The sequence below is a fragment of the Oncorhynchus mykiss genome, chromosome 26, assembly GCF_057628025.1.
Source record: "Oncorhynchus mykiss isolate SJ-2025 chromosome 26, ASM5762802v1, whole genome shotgun sequence".
In the NCBI taxonomy this organism is placed as follows: Eukaryota; Metazoa; Chordata; class Actinopteri; order Salmoniformes; family Salmonidae; genus Oncorhynchus; species Oncorhynchus mykiss.
In genome coordinates, this window is record NC_143047.1 from 39994802 (window position 1) to 40012602 (window position 17801).

Here is a 17801-nt window from a genome sequence, read left to right on the forward strand (position 1 = left end):
TTGTTAATTTAATCTGTTGGCATGTTTGTGCCCCTGTGGTATAACCTATATTGGAAGCATCTTTTCCTATAGAAAGACCTGAGGGACGTATCATATTTTACATCAACAGTACACACTATGATTAACAAGAGCAGACAGCCTGTTCAAAACAGAGAGAGGCAGCCAGAGAGATACACAACTCCCCCGTACACACAACAACCACCAGCACTCCCAAACACAGAGTCAGCATTAGGGTGCTGCTATTCCCTTTCAGAGTCTGTCCCCCTCTAGTCCTCAGCTTTGCTTTTATGTTTTCACCGTCAAGACAAGTGTGCCTCTGAGGCAGCAGCTGCTACCAGTAAGAGTTGTAATACCCAGCTTTGTGTTGAGATGTCAGAGCATGGTGCTGTCTGTCCTATTGGTATGGGAGGGGGGGCACTAGCCTACATTTTTAAAGAGTTTTTCTCCCTGCATGTTCTAAACAAACTGGTCTGTATGTGTCCCTGGCCCAGAAAGGCTTCAAAGAGCTGGGGTCTTCAGGGAGTAACAGCAGGATGGAGACCAGCAGTAGTTATTTAGCCCTGCATTTCAGACCAGCGCTAGGCGGGCTGCTTGTAGAGTCTGCACGTGTTCCTGTCTATACTGTATGGAATACAAAATGAATGGAGTGTCTCTGTTCAGAATACAAAGCAGTTGCCATGTCTTTCTCCTAATGTTTCGTGGACTGTGATATTCGTACAGGCATCAACTCCTGACTACTATGGGAATGAAAGCAGAATGCTGTATAGAGGGTTTCAGGCCATTTTGGATATCCACAGCACTACATGGTAATGTAGTGTAATCAGCATCTTCTACCCTGCATACTGTACAGATGTAGGATCATAATCTGACCCGTATTGTCCTAGATAATCCGGCAGCAACAGGACTAGAACGTTTAGTCCAAAACGTTGCATGATTGGTGGTTACGCTATCAGTTGGCCAAAAGTAGGCAACATGAAAAGTGTGGTACATTTAACGACACCTGCGAAGGTAAAAAAAAACACGCCCTGTTAAGAACTCTTTTTATTTTTTAAAAATATTTTATTATATATATTGACTTTCAATGTTAGTGCAGGTTTTCAGTGAATTTATGTAAATCGTGGAGCTCATCTGTATTTCCTGCGGCGCAGAAAAATTCTCAGCAAACAAATGAAGACCCTACACCGGCGTAGGTATCTAAACCTTAGAAGCGCTATATATTATATTATATACTGTATGTATATCTCGGTATTGGCATAAACATACACACCTACTTCCAACTCACAACAACCCCCATGTTCACCCAGTAGGAGCATATCAATGTCCTATTTCCATTGTAACCCACATCCATCTTGGAGGAGAGCGACTGCGTGCGGAGATGTTCAGTGCTGACTGAGCATGGGAGACAAAAGGACAGGTAATCCTCCAGGATGATTCACTCACTCGTTCTTTTCCTCCTTCTCTAGCTCCCTGGAAAAACACAAGAGAGGGAGACTTGGAAGAGAGAACATCAAAGAGAAGAACAAGTGGCCCGGGATTTTGTGTGCGTTTTATAGACAGACTGTTTTATATAGGAGCGAGAAAGAGAGAGCTGATTAACGAGAGCGAGAGAGAGAAACAGAGAGATTGTGTTTGAGAGAGAAAGAGAGAGAGGAGAGAGAGAGAGAGAGAGAGGAGAGAGAAAGAGAGAGAGGAGAGAGAGAGAGAGGAGAGAGAAAGAGAGGAGAGAGAGAGAGAGCTAAGAGAGAAGAGAGAGAGAGTGAGAAGAGAGAGAGAAGATAGGAGAGAGAGAGAGATAGAGCAAGGAGATAGAGAGAGAGAGGAGAGAGAGAAAGAGAGGAGAGAGAGATAGAGCAAGGAGATAGAGAGAGAGGAGAAAGAAAGAGAGGAGAGAGAGAGGAGAGAGAGAAAGAGAGGAGAGAGAGCAAAGAGAGAGAGCGAGGAGATATATATATATATGAGAGAGAGAAATAAAGAGAGAAGGAACAGGCCAGATACAGTAGCACCATTGAAGTGTATCAGACTGGCAGGGCTCGGTGAGCTGCAGTGGGTCCACAGGAACTACCAATCATCACACGGTTCCAACCCTGCTGCCTCAGGTGTACTGCCTCTTCCTGTTTGAAGGAGCTGGCTGGGTTTAGTGAGTGGCTGACCGCGGGAGGCTACCTAGCATTAGCGATGAGCCTTGACAGTGGCAAGCCTAGGTAAATGACTGACATGTGGTGTGGGAGCTGTGGAGATGATAGGGTCTGTTGGAAAACGCACACATTTAAATACATACATGCACACATACCGCGCACAAACAGACACCCGTTTGTACAAGTAATCAAGTTGAAATCAGGATAAAAATAAATAATTATGCATGATAAATCCCACAGCCCCCCCACCTCCCTGAAGGAGAAAAAAATGTATATCACCCTACCATACTTTTTTTTCGCTAGCCCCCTTTGCCTTTACATTACTCACACGGACTTTGGGGATAGCTGATTTATTGAGGAAAGGTTTACTTACTGTGACTGTGAGCTGTGGTTATCGTACGTAGCTATCTGAAGATGAATCCTGTAAGTCACTCAGGATAAGAGTGTAGACCTGCTAAATGACTAGAACGTTGTTTTTAATTACACATGCATGTGCACACACCCGCATCTGAACACACGCCAACCCACCTACCCCCACACACACAGAGACACACACAGACACACACTCCCACCTCGGTACAAAGCAGGCTGGTGAGTGACAGTTCAATTCTTCCTTGAGGAGTTTGGCAAACTACTCTGCACACTGTGCTGTCAAACTCCATTAAACATGGGCTCAGGAAGAGAGGCACAAAAAAAGGGGATTTGAAGAAAAGTATGATTTGTGACCAGAGTGGTGTCGTGATAAATGAGTTTCAAATTGCACTTGATCTTTTAGGCAGGTTAGCGTTTTTCATCATGAATGTTGTTCTGGAGGCGGCTCTGCAGAGTGGTCACTAGCTGACAGACACAGTCATAAAATCTGATTTCAAACTTAACCCTAAACCTAACCTTAATCACACTGCTAACCAGCATGCCTAACCCTTACCTTAAAAAGCAGAGAGGGGGTTTTCCTCAGGTTAGAAGCTGAGGGGTTTGAGGCAGAGAGGTGGTTTTTTTCAGGATAGAAGCTGAGTGGTGTGAGGCAGAGAGGTGGTTTTCCTCAGGTTAGAAGATGAGTGGTTTGAGGCAGAGAGGGGGTTTTCCTCAGGCTAGAAGCTGAGTGGTTTGAGGCAGAGAGGGGGTTTTCCTCAGGTTAGAAGATGAGTGGTTTGAGGCAGAGAGGTGGTTTTCCTCAGGCTAGAAGATGAGTGGTTTGAGGCAGAGAGGTGGTTTTCCTCAGGTTAGAAGATGAGTGGTTTGAGGCAGAGAGGTGGTTTTCCTCAGGTTAGAAGATGAGTGGTTTGAGGCAGAGAGGGGGTTTTCCTCAGGTTAGAAGATGAGTGGTTTGAGGCAGAGAGGTGGTTTTCTTCAGGTTAGAAGCTGAGTGGTTTGAGGCAGAGATGTGTTTTTTTTCAGGCTAGAAGCTGAGTGGTTTGAGGTGTGCTACTGCCATACCTCTCGTTGAGGTGATCCCTAGACACGATGCAGTCTAACACCTTGCCATCTCACCCCCAACACACTTACACACACAAACACACACATTGCGTTGAGAGACTGCCAGACACTCTGACACATGCGCACGGACACATACGCACCCACAACCAGAAACACACCTTTAATTGCTTTGCAGTGGGTGTTCCAGTGAGGTCTGTCAAGGCGTCAGACAGGTGTTGTAGCACAGGGATCAAAGCTTCAGACAACCAGGGAATTACCACCAGGCTGCTCACACACACACACACATACATACACACACCTACACACCTACACACACACCGGACCAACCAGCCTAAGCTCCTGAGAAGCCTCTGTCAATAGAAGATAAAGAACTCTCTCACCTCTGTGTGTGTGTGTGTGTGTGTGTGTGTGTGTGTGTGTGTGTGTGTGTGTGTGTGTGTGTGTGTGTGTGTGTGTGTGTGTAGGTGTCTGTGTAGGTGTGTGTGTGTGTGTGTGTGTGTGTGTAGGTGTAGGTGTAGGTGTGCGTGCGTGTGTGTGTGAGAGAGAGCGTAAAGGAGAGAGAGCAAAAGAAAGAGCTAGAGTAAACTTCTCCTCCACCTGTCCACACACCACACATCTATTCAAATCCAGCCAACTCCTCTCTTGTGGGGGAGAAAACCCCATGTCTGGCAATAGAACAGCAAATGTCTGGGTGGTGTACTGTACAAACAATCTGTTGTTCATCTCCGGCTTCCTAGTTTAAACGGTCTCTTGGAGCTTTGCATCCCAATACCATTCTCCCTCCCCACTCCTCCTCTCCTCTCCTCTCCTCTCCTCTCCTCTCCTCTCCTCTCCTCTCCCCTCCGCTCCCCTCCTCCTCCTCTCTCTCCTCTCCTCTCCTCTCCTCTCCTCTCCTCTCCTCTCCTCTCCCCTCCCCTCTCCTCCTTCTCCCTCTCCCTGCTGGACACTCTTGGCCCGCATCCCAAGAGGAAGTCGGTAAGATGTAAATATGTTCTTCCACAGATGGAACAGTAGTAGGAACAAGGACCGTCTAAGTGCTCTTATGGGCCTAGGTTGTGTTCTGACTCCCACGGCTCCCCAAGTTCTGCTACCCCAGCTGGTTTTCTATTGTGTTTCTGGGATCTTCACGATCCTCTGACGGAGAATGGAAGCTTGGCGCTGAATGATATACTCAACTCAACCTCCAAAGCAAATGGCGATATTTACAGCGGCTGCAGGCAGAAAATTATAGAGTGCAGTGGACGGCTCATAATAATGGCTTGAACGGAGAAAATGGCACTTCATATACCATTCGACTTATGCCACTCCAGCCATTACCACGAGCCAGTCCTCCCCAATTAAGGTTTAGAACCAGGAACAGATATACCCCTTGGTTCACAACAGACCTGACTGCCATTGACCAGCACAAAAACATCCTGTGGCGTTTTGCATTAGCATCAAATAGCCCCTGTGATATACAACTTTTCAGGGAAGTTAGGAACCAATATACACAGGCAGTTAGGAAAGCAAAGGCTAGCTATTTCAAACAGAAATTTGCATCCTGTAGCACAAACTCTAAAACGTTTCAATAAGCATTTTTCTACAGCTGGCCATGCTTTCCACCTGGCTAACCCTACCCCGGTCAACAGCCCTGCACCCCCCACAGCAACTTGCCCAAGCCTCCCCCATTTCTCTTTCACCCAAATCCAGATATCTGATGTTCTGAAAGAGCTGCAAAATCTGGAGCCCTACAAATCAGCCGGGCTAGACAATCTCAACCCTCTCTTTTTAAAATTATCCACCGAAATTGTTGCAACCCCTATTACTAGCCTGTTCAACCTCTCTTTTGTGTCGTCTGAGATGCCCAAAGATTGGAAAGCTGCCGCGGTCATCCCCCTCTTCAAAGGGGGAGACAGTCTAGACGCAAACTGCTACAGACCTTTGAAAGCCAAGTTAACAAACCGATCACCGACCATTTCAAATCCCACCGTACCTTCTCCGCTATGCAATCTGGTTTCCGAGCTGGTCATGGGTGCACCTCAGCAACGCTCAAGGTCCTAAACGATATCAGAACCGCCATCGATAAGAGACATTACTGTGCAGCTGTATTCATCAATCTGGCCAAGGCCTTCGACTCTGTCAATCACCACATTCTTATCGGCAGACTCAACAGCCTTGGTTTCTCAAATGACTGCCTCACCTGGTTCACCAACTACTTCTCTGATAGAGTTCAGTGTGTCAAATCGGAGGGCATGTTGTCCGGACCTCTGACAGTCTCTATGGGTGTGCCACAGGATTCAATTCTCTGGCCGACTCTTTTTTCTGTATACATCAATGATGTTGCTCTTGCTGCTGTTGAGTCTCTGATCCACCTCTACGCAGACAACACCATTTTGTATACCTCTGGCCCTTCGTTGGACCCTGTGTTAACTAACCTCCAGACAAGCTTCAATGCCATACAAGTCTCCTTCCATGGCCTCCAACTGCTCTTAAATGCGAGTAAAACTAAATGCATGCTCTTCAACCGATCACTGCCCACACCTGCTCGCCCGTCCAGCATCACTACTCTGGACTGTTCTCACTTGGAATGTGTGGACAACTACAAATACCTGGGTGTCTGGTTAGACTGTAAACTCTCCTTCCAAACTCACATTAAGCATCTCAGATCCAAAACTAAATCTAGAATCGGTTTCCTATATCGCAACAAAGCATCCTTCACTCATGCTGCCAAACATTCCTTCATAAAACTGACTATCCTACCGACTATCCTCGACTTCGGAGATGTCATCTACAAAATAGCCTCCAACACTCTACTCAGCAAATTGGATGCAGTCTATCACAGTGCCATCCGTTTTGTCACCAAGGCCCCATATACCACCCACCACTGCAACCTGTATGCTCTCGTTGGCTGGCCATCGCTTCATATTCGTCGACAAACCCACTGGCTCCAGGACATCTATGTCTTTGCTAGGTAAAGCCCTGCCTTATCTCAGCTCCCTGTTCACCAAAGCAGCACCCACCCGTAGCACTACGAGTGGGTGCTGCAATGGTGACCAGTGAGTTGAGATAAGGCGGGGCTTTACCTAGCAGAGACTTGGTCAGGTCGCAGTTGTAAACGAGAACTTGTTCTCAACTAGCCTACCTGGTTAAATAAAGGTGAAATAAATACAAATAAATAAAATAAGGTGCCACCAACCTCCTGTGATGGAGTGTGTTGCCCTTTTATTTAGAGATTATTGGGTCTGTATATACAGCTCATGGGGTCTTGGTAAATATCATGTCTATCGTCCTCACAGTAACAGGTACAGCACTAGTTAAGTTGGGAGGCACAGAGAGAAAAGAAGACAGAGGGAGAGATAAAGAGATGAAAAGGAGAGAGGGAGAGAGAGTGACATTGGATCCTGATTAGATGTATTGTGTTGGAGTCATTCACTACCTGATGATTCCGTTATGACGTTGGTGATGTTGTTTGATCTGTGGGATCTAGAATGCAAACTGAAAAGGTGCTGGTCTGTCTCATTTGCATAGATAGCAGATGACAGATGGTTCCGAAGAGAGTGGTGCGTAAACGGTTACTAAACACCCTGGGAGATATCTGACACAGACATCTGTTATAGACACACACACTTCCTTCTCTTCTCTTCTCTTCTCTCACACACACACACACACACACACTCCGACAGACTGCCCCCCCCAGCCCCCACACACACCTTCCCCACCCCTCACGTCCAATCTCTCCCCTCTGGTTTCCATGGCTGCCGCCTGCTCCCACCGGGACACATCAATCATCTGTAAATTAGCCCCGTTCTCATGAGACGGGAGACCATAATGACATCATCACCCCCACTGCTACCACACAGAGACATTATCTCCATTGGTAGGAGCTGTGTTGTTAGGGGTATGAGAAAGGGAGATGTCATCCTCCTTAGATACATTGTCTAAATGTTGCACAAAGGTTGTCTGAAGGTTGTTAAAAGTGCATAGTCACTTCAGCATGCCTTTATCTACCTCAAATAACTTGTATCCCTGCACATTGATCTGGTACTGGTACTCCTTGTATATGGCTCCACATTGATCTGGTACTGGTACTCCCTGAATATAGCTCCACATTAATCTGGTACTGGTACTCCCTGTATATAGCTCCATATTGATCTGGTACTGGTACTCCCTGTATATAGCTCCACATTGATCTGGTACTGGTACTCCTTGTATATGGCTCCACATTAATCTGGTACTGGTACTCCCTGTATATAGCTCCATATTGATCTGGTACTGGTACTCCCTGTATATAGCTCCATATTGATCTGGTACTGGTACTCCCTGTATATAGCTCCACATTGATCTGGTACTGGTACTCCCTGTATATAGCTCCACATTGATCTGGTACTGGTACTCCTTGTATATGGCTCCACATTAATCTGGTACTGGTACTCCCTGTATATAGCTCCACATTGACCTGGTACTGGTAATTCCTGTATATAGACTCACATTGATCTGGTACTGGTACTCCCTGTATATAGCTCCACATTGATCTGGTACTGGTACTCCTTGTATATGGCTCCACATTGATCTGGTACTGGTACTCCCTGTATATAGCTCCACATTGATCTGGTACTGGTACTCCCTGTATATGGCTCCACATTGATCTGGTACTGGTACTCCCTGTATATGGCTCCACATTGATCTGGTACTGGTACTCCCTGTATATGGCTCCACATTGATCTGGTACTGGTACTCCCTGTATATGGCTCCACATTGATCTGGTACTGGTACTCCCTGTATATGGCTCCACATTGATCTGGTACTGGTACTCCCTGTATATAGCTCCACATTGATCTGGTACTGGTACTCCCTGTATATGGCTCCACATTGATCTGGTACTGGTACTCCCTGTATATGGCTCCACATTGATCTGGTACTGGTACTCCCTGTATACAGCTCCACATTGATCTGGTACTGGTACTTCCTGTATATACCTCCACATTGATCTGGTACTGGTACTCCCTGTATATGGCTCCACATTGATCTGGTACTGGTACTCCCTGTATATAGCTCCACATTGATCTGGTACTGGTACTTCCTGTATATACCTCCACATTGATCTGGTACTGGTACTCCCTGTATATGGCTCCACATTGATCTGGTACTGGTACTCCTTGTATATGGCTCCACATTGATCTGGTACTGGTACTCCCTGTATATGGCTCCACATTGATCTGGTACTGGTACTTCCTGTATATAGCCTCACATTGATCTGATACTGGTACTCCCTGTATATGGCTCCACATTGATCTGGTACTGGTACTTCCTGTATATGGCTCAACATTGATCTGGTACTGGTAATTCCTGTATATGGCTCCACATTGATCTGGTACTGGTACTTCCTGTATATGGCTCAACATTGATCTGGTACTGGTACTTCCTGTATATAGCTCCACATTGATCTGATACTGGTACTCCCTGTATATGGCTCCACATTGATCTGGTACTGGTACTTCCTGTATATGGCTCAACATTGATCTGGTACTGGTAATTCCTGTATATGGCTCCACATTGATCTGGTACTGGTACTTCATGTATATAGCTCCACATTGATCTGGTACTGGTACTTCCTGTATATAGTTCCACATTGATCTAGTACTTCCTGTATATGGCTCAACATTGATCTGGTACTGGTACTTCATGTATATAGCTCCACATTGATCTGATACTGGTACTTCATGTATATAGCCTCACATTGATCTGGTACTGGTACTTCCTGTATATGGCTCCACATTGATCTGGTACTGGTACTTCATGTATATAGCCTCACATTGATCTGGTACTGGTACTTCCTGTATATGGCTCCACATTGATCTGGTACTGGTACTCACTGTATATGGCTCCACATTGATCTGGTACTGGTCCTTCCTGTATATGGCTTCACATTGATCTGGTACTGGTACTCCCTGTATATAGCTCCACATTGATCTGGTACTGGTACTTCCTGTATATAGCTGCACATTGATCTGGTACTGGTACTTCCTGTATGTAGCTCCATATTGATCTGGTACTGGTACTTCCTGTATATAGTTCCACATTGGTCTGGTACAGGTACTTCCTGTATATAGCTCCACATTGATCGGGTACTGGTACTCCCTGTATATACTGTAGCTCCAGTCTTGTGTATTTCATTCCTGTTGTGTCACTATTTTTATTGCGTCGTTGGGAAGGGCTCGTTAGTAAGCATTTCATGGTAAAGTCTACACCTGTTGCATTAATTACATGTTATTGGTGTTCCCGTAAGGCCTTTGAATATGTGATTGGTGTGAGACCATAAAAGTGTTGCTTTTGTGGTTTGGGTGCAGCAGACATTGGGACGGTGACATCACTGTAAGAGACAAGGCTACTACTAGCAAGGGATAGCTAACCCCGCCTACACTAGGGTCCATAGGGCTAGCTAGCCTCATCTACACTAGGGTCTATATGGCTAACTAGCCCCATCTACACTAGGGTCTATACGGCTAGCTAGCCCCATCTACACTAGGGTCTATACGGCTAGCTAGCCCCATCTACACTAGGGTCTATACGGCTAGCTAGCCCCATCTACACTGGGGTCTATATGGCTAGCTAGCCCCATCTACACTGGGGTCTATATGGCTAGCTAGCCCCATCTACACTGGGGTCTATATGGCTAGCTAGCCCCAATTACACTAGGGTCTATATGGCTAGCTAGCCCCATCTACACTAGGGTCTATATGGCTAACTAGCCCCATCTACACTAGGGTCTATATGGCTAGCTAGCCCCATCTACACTGGGGTCTATATGGCTAGCTAGCCCCATCTACACTAGGGTCCATAGAAGGGTCCATAGAATATCATAGGAGGTGTAGATAGAGGTGGAGGTAGGTTAAGGGTACTGGGGTGAAAAGGTTACAGTATGATAGGTGATGGTAGACTAGACAGGGTAGGGCCGTCCATCTCCTAACACAACTCCAATCAGGCCTGGAAATCACAAAGCACATTAGCTGAATGGGGTCATAATGGGGTCATAATGGTGTCATGAGAGGTAGATACGCATAATCACTCATGACTTACACATACACAGGAATGCTGCCATGAATCCATCCATACAAATGTGCACACACATAAACAGATGTACACACATGAATGCACGCAAATACACACACACCCGCGTAACCACGTGCACATACACAGACATGCATACAGTATGCAATAAACACACATACATGCACACACCAATTCCAGTGACTGTTCAGTGGTGAATGGATGACCTTTCACCTCTAACCATCCAATTCCCCCCACTCAAAGAAACTGTCCCAGTTCCAGCAAGGCCCTTTCCCATCCCACATCTGTCTGTCACCATGCTCCTCTTTCCTGCACTAAAACCCTGAGCTGGAGCCACTCCACCAGACAGACGGTCTTACTGGCAGATTATCAGGCCAGTCTAGGCTGGGGACGTTTGAAAGGGCATTTCAGTCTGCTCATCAGGTCCAGAGTATCATCCGGGATTGGTGAGTACTAAACTCTGGGTATTAGTGCAGGACTGGGCTCTAAATACAGGCTGCTAGTCTCGCTAGCGCTACCTATTGAATGCTGTAGTAAACTGTAGTACATATATACTGTAGAGTACTATATTTTATCAAAATGACTAAACAATTTTGATAAACGTGTCTGCAACGAATTCCTAAGCATATTTCAGTCCAATTGAATTTCCTCTGGACATTTCCCTCTCTGACAAGGCTGTGGTGGACAAGGCCGCTGGTGTTACACTACATTTGGTTCCACCTTGATTCGTTTAATTACAGGACCCTGCAGACGGTCCAGAGAGGTGCCATCTGTGGGGAGGCTAGGGAAGCAGAGCTGCTCTCTGGAGGGGGGGGGGGGGGACAGAACCAGGGATTTGGCCAGTTCTCTGGTTCTCTTTTTCATCACAAAGTCTTTGTTTATGTAGAAACAGTGGTGAGCCCTTTACCCCCAGATTACACCCTACTGGGTGGATAGAGAGAGCTGGCCAGAACCAGGCTGGGAATGGGCCTGGGGCCAGCTAGACTATACTCAGGTCAGAGAGGGGAGGAATGAGAGGAGGGAGAGGGGAGGAAGGGAAAGAGGAGAGAGAGAGAGAGAGTGAGAGTGAGAGTGAGAGGAGAGAGAGAGGACTATAGTTTGACCTATAGGTGCAGGCCCAGTCCCTCCAGACAAAAGGCTTGAATTAATGGGTCAGTGTTGTTATTGCTGGTTTGACACTGACTAGGTCTAACTCTAAAATGCAGGCCCGGTATGAATGTAATTCATTGATGAAAATAATTTAATCATCACACACACATTGCTATTCATTATGTGGAAAGCATTGTGTACACACAAACACACACACTCTCTCCCATCCAAAACTTCAGTCTGGGACTGTGGTTGCAGACGTTAATCCGAATCCATCTCATAACTGACATTTTCAATTACATCACAAACAAACTAATTGATGGCCCATAGATTTCCCGACCAATAGCTCCACTAAAAAGAGTAGTCTGTCTCGGTGGAACGCCTGCCAGGGAGAAGAACACTAGATCAGACACGTCAAGGTCGGGATTTGGTTAATGAGGAATGCCTGGCTGCATAATTGAATGGGCTGAGGGCTATTGACTGCTGGAGCAAATGGGCTTAAAGAGCAGCCCATCATTTTGAAAAATCCTCCCCCGGTACATAATCACACGCCGCTGCCACCGCTGTGCTTTCTGGGTAATTTATACATAGGCGTCTGATACCCTTCACTTTCCAATGCAGTGCGCTAATCTAAAGCGTCAATGGAGAGGGGGCTATCTGTGTGCGCGTGCGTGCGTGTGAGCCTTTCAAACCTGCAGCCATGCATGTGTGTGTGTGTGTGTGTGTGAGAGAGAGAGAGCCTTTTAAACCTGCAGCCATGCGTGTGTGTGTGTGTGTGTGTGTGAGCCTTTCAAACCTGCAGCCATGCGTGTGTGCGTGTGTGTGTGTGTGCGTGCGTGTGTGTGTGTGTGTGCGTGGTGTGTGTGTGTGTGTGTGTGTGTGTGTGTGTGTGCGGTGTGTGTGTGTGTGTGCGGTGTGTGCGTGTGCGTGTGCGTGTGTGTGAGAGAGAGAGAGCCTTTTAAACCTGCAGCCATGTGTGAAAAGGATTTCTCTGGGTGAGATGATGACTCCACTCCTCCATATGCATTGAAATCAAACATTTCCCCCAAACCTGCTTTTACACAGCGGTCATGGCTTCACGCTATACAGACGTTTCTTCAAGAAAACGCTTTCTTCGTGTCTGAATGTACCCAGGAATACCGTTTCTCTGTCTGTTTTATCTGTTTGCCTGGAGCAGCTCGACAGACCTGACACAAGACTAACATGTCTGTGTTCATTTCACACATTACGCTGTCTTATCTAAGGCACGGCTTCTCCAGTTGTTTTCATATAGCTGCACAGAGCGAGAGAGGGGATAAGACGGTCGACCAAGGGTGGTGTTCCTTAGATTCCTCTACTGATGTCACTGTCTCATTTCAGCATCAAGGTGTGGGGGGGGGGGGGTGTAAATGGAACATAATTCCCTTTTTTCTGCACTTTTCTCTCCACCCGTATTCTGACCTTGAATTTAAGCACGTTTGGGGGCGGAGATTGAATAAATTAAAGTGTGGCGGAGGTGTGTCTACAGATACGCCCTATTCTGACCTTGACTTAATTCCCTCATAATTCCAGCACTTTTACTCTCCAGGACACTATGAATAAGGTCTAGCGAACCTGCCTGTTCCAAGTGGGGGAAAGCAACTACTTCATTTATTTCTATAGACATAACACCATTCTGCACTGTAATTTACAACTTGATAAGAGCGATTGATAAGAGCTGGGTAAATGAGTCATCTGTATGGATAAGGGAATTGTAAATATAAATGACAATTGTTTTATTTTACATTATAATCGCTGGAGACAAATGTGAAACCAGTCATATGGCCGCAAACTGAAGCATATCAACATATCAACTTTCCCACAGTAAAGTTCATGAAATGCTATGCCATTATGCAGTATTTAAATTGCACGGCCTTTTAACCTGCAGGGATGGGCACTCTCGAATGTCTTAATTATAGGCCACCCCGACTTTCTCTAATTCCTATCATGTTAAATATTAGTCACTATCAGTATCGACCGTCAGTAGCCCTAGTAACCACACATATTAGTTCCCTTCACTTGGTATAGCCTACATTATCATTCCATTTAAATACATTGTTTGCTTACCTTCATTTGCTTCCTCTGTAAACACCGTCACGGCCATGTGGTTGTTGCTGAGGATCATTAGTAACAGTTGATAATATATACTTTTTAATTACAGGAAGACTAATTAAATCATTATGGAGCTGAACGCAGACCAAGCTTTAACAGTTTGAACCAATACTTGGCCATGTCATCACACAGTTCCATGGTTAGTGGAGGCAATAGATGAGAGTACTGGTGTACTATTGTACACTGTTTTCCCTGTTATAAACCAGTGGCGATTTTAACATTTAAATCTTGGTGGGGCAAACTCCCCCCAACATTTTTTGTTATTGATGCATGCCAGCAAATTCACTACACAATACAACACTCAACAATACATGAATTGCACTGTAATGGTGACAAACAGTGGCCACAAGCTGTTAGGCCTACATGAAGCTGTATCCAGCAGCATACAAGACATTTTTGGACTCATCCTGTTATGTCGTGTTCAATTTAACAGGAAGGTGGCGCAGGGGGCCTTCATGGGCAAATTTTGTCATCAAACTTTGTCATCAAAGTCTGTCATTCTCTGGATTTATGGTGCTTTCAAGACAACTGGGAACTCAGAACAAAAGAAGGTTGAATCGTGACGTTAGTGATCTTCAGGTCGGAGCTCTAGAAAGAGGACCGAGTTCCCAAATTGTTATTCTGAGTTGGATGATTGTTCAAAGTGTATTTTCCCAGTTGGAGCTTGTTTTTTTCAGAGTTCACAGTTGTCTTGAACTCACTGAAGTCTGAGATTTCCCAGTTCCGAGTTTCCAGTTGTTTTGAAAGCGACAGAAGTCATGCTGGATTGACAGCATGGCCAATGTTGAATGTTTATCCTTTTAAGCTTGGAAAAGAGACCCTTAAACCCAGACTTGGACCACACATCCACTCCACTAAATAGCAGGCTAGTGATTGCTTTGCAATGTTTGCAGTTAGTCACTGATTCCTTCTTAACCACTCATTTGCAATTTACAACTTGTTGTGTAATGTTTATTTCCAATGGCCGATGAGCACCGATGTGATTAATCTATAATTTCTCTTCATGACAAGGATTTGCCAGTAGATTGTCGACTTGATTCATGATGATGACTGCTGGCTTGCTAGCTAAGATTATGAAAGTATGATGTTGGCATTATCAGTCCAATCAAAACTACTGTAGATATATCGTGATTTGACGTCATTTTATCTGTGGTCAATCACTTTGAGCCTTCTTGGATGGGCACTTCTTATGTAACTCTATGGCAGCACCCAAGGGGCTTGAATTTTTTAGCTCTCCCCATAGATTTTGCGGCAACGTAGTGTCCCCCTGAGTGACAGAACACTGAGCCAATCACGGCACAACCAGAGAAAATGACCAACCCCTACTCTCCGTATTTTCCGCAGGCTGCTCCACCACCACAGAAAGCACTGAGCTAGGCTGAAACACCTGCATTTTGGAGCTTCCTTACTCAAGAAAACAAAAAAGAGACCATGTTGGTATACAGCTTTATTAACGCAATTATACAGAATATATATATTTTTTTACATAGTTTGCAAACTGATATGTGACATGCATTAAATTTAGGGATAGCCCCCTTTTTTCAATTTGCACCTAAAATGACATACCCAAATCTAATTGCCTGTAGCTCAGGCCCTGAAGCAAGGATATGCATATACAGTCATGGCCAAAAGTTTTGAGAATGACAAATATTAATTTCCAAAGTTTGCTGCTTCAGTGTCTTTAGATATTTTTGTCAGATGTTACTATGGAATACTGAAGTATAATTACAAGCATTTCATAAGTGTCCAAAGCTTTTATTGACAATTACATGAAGTTGATGCAAAGAGTCAATATCTGCAGTGTTGACCCTTCTTTTTCAAGATCCTGACTGATGGCAGCCCATTCTTGCATAATCAATGCTTGGAGTTTGTCAGAATTTGTGGGTTTTTGTTTGTCCACCCGCCTCTTGAGGATTGACCACAAGTTCTCAATGGGATTAAGGTCTGGGGAATTTCCTGGCCATGGACCCAAAATATCGATGTTTTGTTCCCCGAGCCACTTAGTTATCACTTTTGCCTTATGGCAATGTGCTCCATCATGCTGGAAAAGGCATTGTCCGTCACCAAACTGTTCCTGAATGGTTTGGAGAAGTTGCTCTGTGTTGGTACCATTCTTTATTCATGGATGTGTTCTTAGGCAAAATTGTGAGTGAGCCCACTCCCTTGGCTGAGAAGCAACCCCACACATGAATGGTCTCAGGATGCTTTACTGTTGGCATGACACAGGACTGATGGTAGCGCTCACCTTGTCTTCTCCTCACAAGCTTTTTTCCAGATGACCCAAACAATCAGAAAGGGGATTCATCAGAGAAAATGACTTTACCCCAGTCCTCAGCAGTCCAATCCCTGTACCTTTTGCAGAATATCAGTCTGTCCCTGATGTTTTTCCTGGAGAGAATAGGCTTCTTTGCTGCCCTTCTTGACACCAGGCCATCCTCCAAAAGTCTTCTCCTCACACCTGCCTGCTGCCATTCCTGAGCAAGCTCTGTACTGGTGGTGCCCTGTCCCGCAGCTGAATCAACTTTAGGAGATGGTCCTGGCACTTGCTGGACTTTCTTGGGCGCCCTGAAGCCTTCTTCACAACAATTGAACCGCTCTCCTTGAAGTTCTTGATGATCCGATAAATGGTTGATTTAGGTGCCATCTTACTGGCAGCATCTTTGAAATGCAACAGAAAGGTCCCGAATCTAGCCATTGTAATTCCGATGGTGTCCACAAGCAGTGTATGTGCAAAGTTTCAGACGGATAACTTGAAGTATGAGCAAACTACATGACATTTAGTATGAAGTCACACAGGTACATTTGGGCAAATCTTGAAGGAGACATTACATTCACATTACATTTTTCTGCAAGAATATTGTCAAATCTGTATACTTGGACTTTGATTTAGCTTTCCAGTATTAGTAGCCATATTATAAGTTCAACATTTGCAAAACACCCAGTTTTCATAATTTCATAACTTTCCATATTCTTATAAATTTGGTCCAAAAGGAAAAGGCTTGCTGTCGCACAAGGTTAGCAGCTACATTTTGCGACAGATACAGGGAACTCCAGCTTTACTCCTGTAAAGCCCATCTCATTGGCTATCTAGCTAGCTTTGTTTGACCCCGATTGGTGGTTATTTGACAAAGTTACAGTTGATCAAGTGAAGACCGCCCACGTTATCGGCGTGCCATGAAGGCATCGCTCTCTGACCAAATTTGGTGTCCTATAGGATATACTACACCCCTAATGATATAGTGATGTCTGGTTACGTTCTAGGATCTCTGAGGAAAACATATGAACGTGATTTTACTGGTTGAAACAATGTTTAGGGTTAGATTTCAGATTCCTTTCATTGCAAATTGAACGAGTGGAAATACAAAATCGATTGTGAATGCTATAGGGACCTTTTTAGGATATGAAAAGGATTTTATCTAACAAAACGACACTTTATGTTATCTCTGGGACCCTTTGGATGATAAATCAGAGCAAGATTTCAGAATGTAAGTACACATTTCAACTTCAGAGGTGAATTTATCAAACCTATCGCTGTGAAAAAGTGTTTTGTTGGAGCTCTCCTCAAACAATAGCATGGCATTTTTCACAGTAATAGCTACTGTAAATTGGACAGTGCAGTTATATTAACAAGAATTTAAGCTTTCAGACGAAGAATAAGTTACAGGTCTGTGAGAGCCAGATATCTTGCTTGTTTGTAGGTAACCAAAACTTATTTTCCACCATAATTTGCAAATAAATTAATTAATAATCCTACAATGTGATTTTCTGGAAGAAAAAAAATCTCATTTTGTCTGTCATAGTTGAAGTGTACCTATGATGAAAATTACAGGCCTCTCATCTTAAGTGGGAGAACTTGCACAATTGGTGGCTGACTAAATACTTTTTTTGCCCCACTGTATATTCTAGTGTCTGTCTACAAAATTCGAAGAAAATTGTATACCATATTTAATGGGATGGCTTGAGATA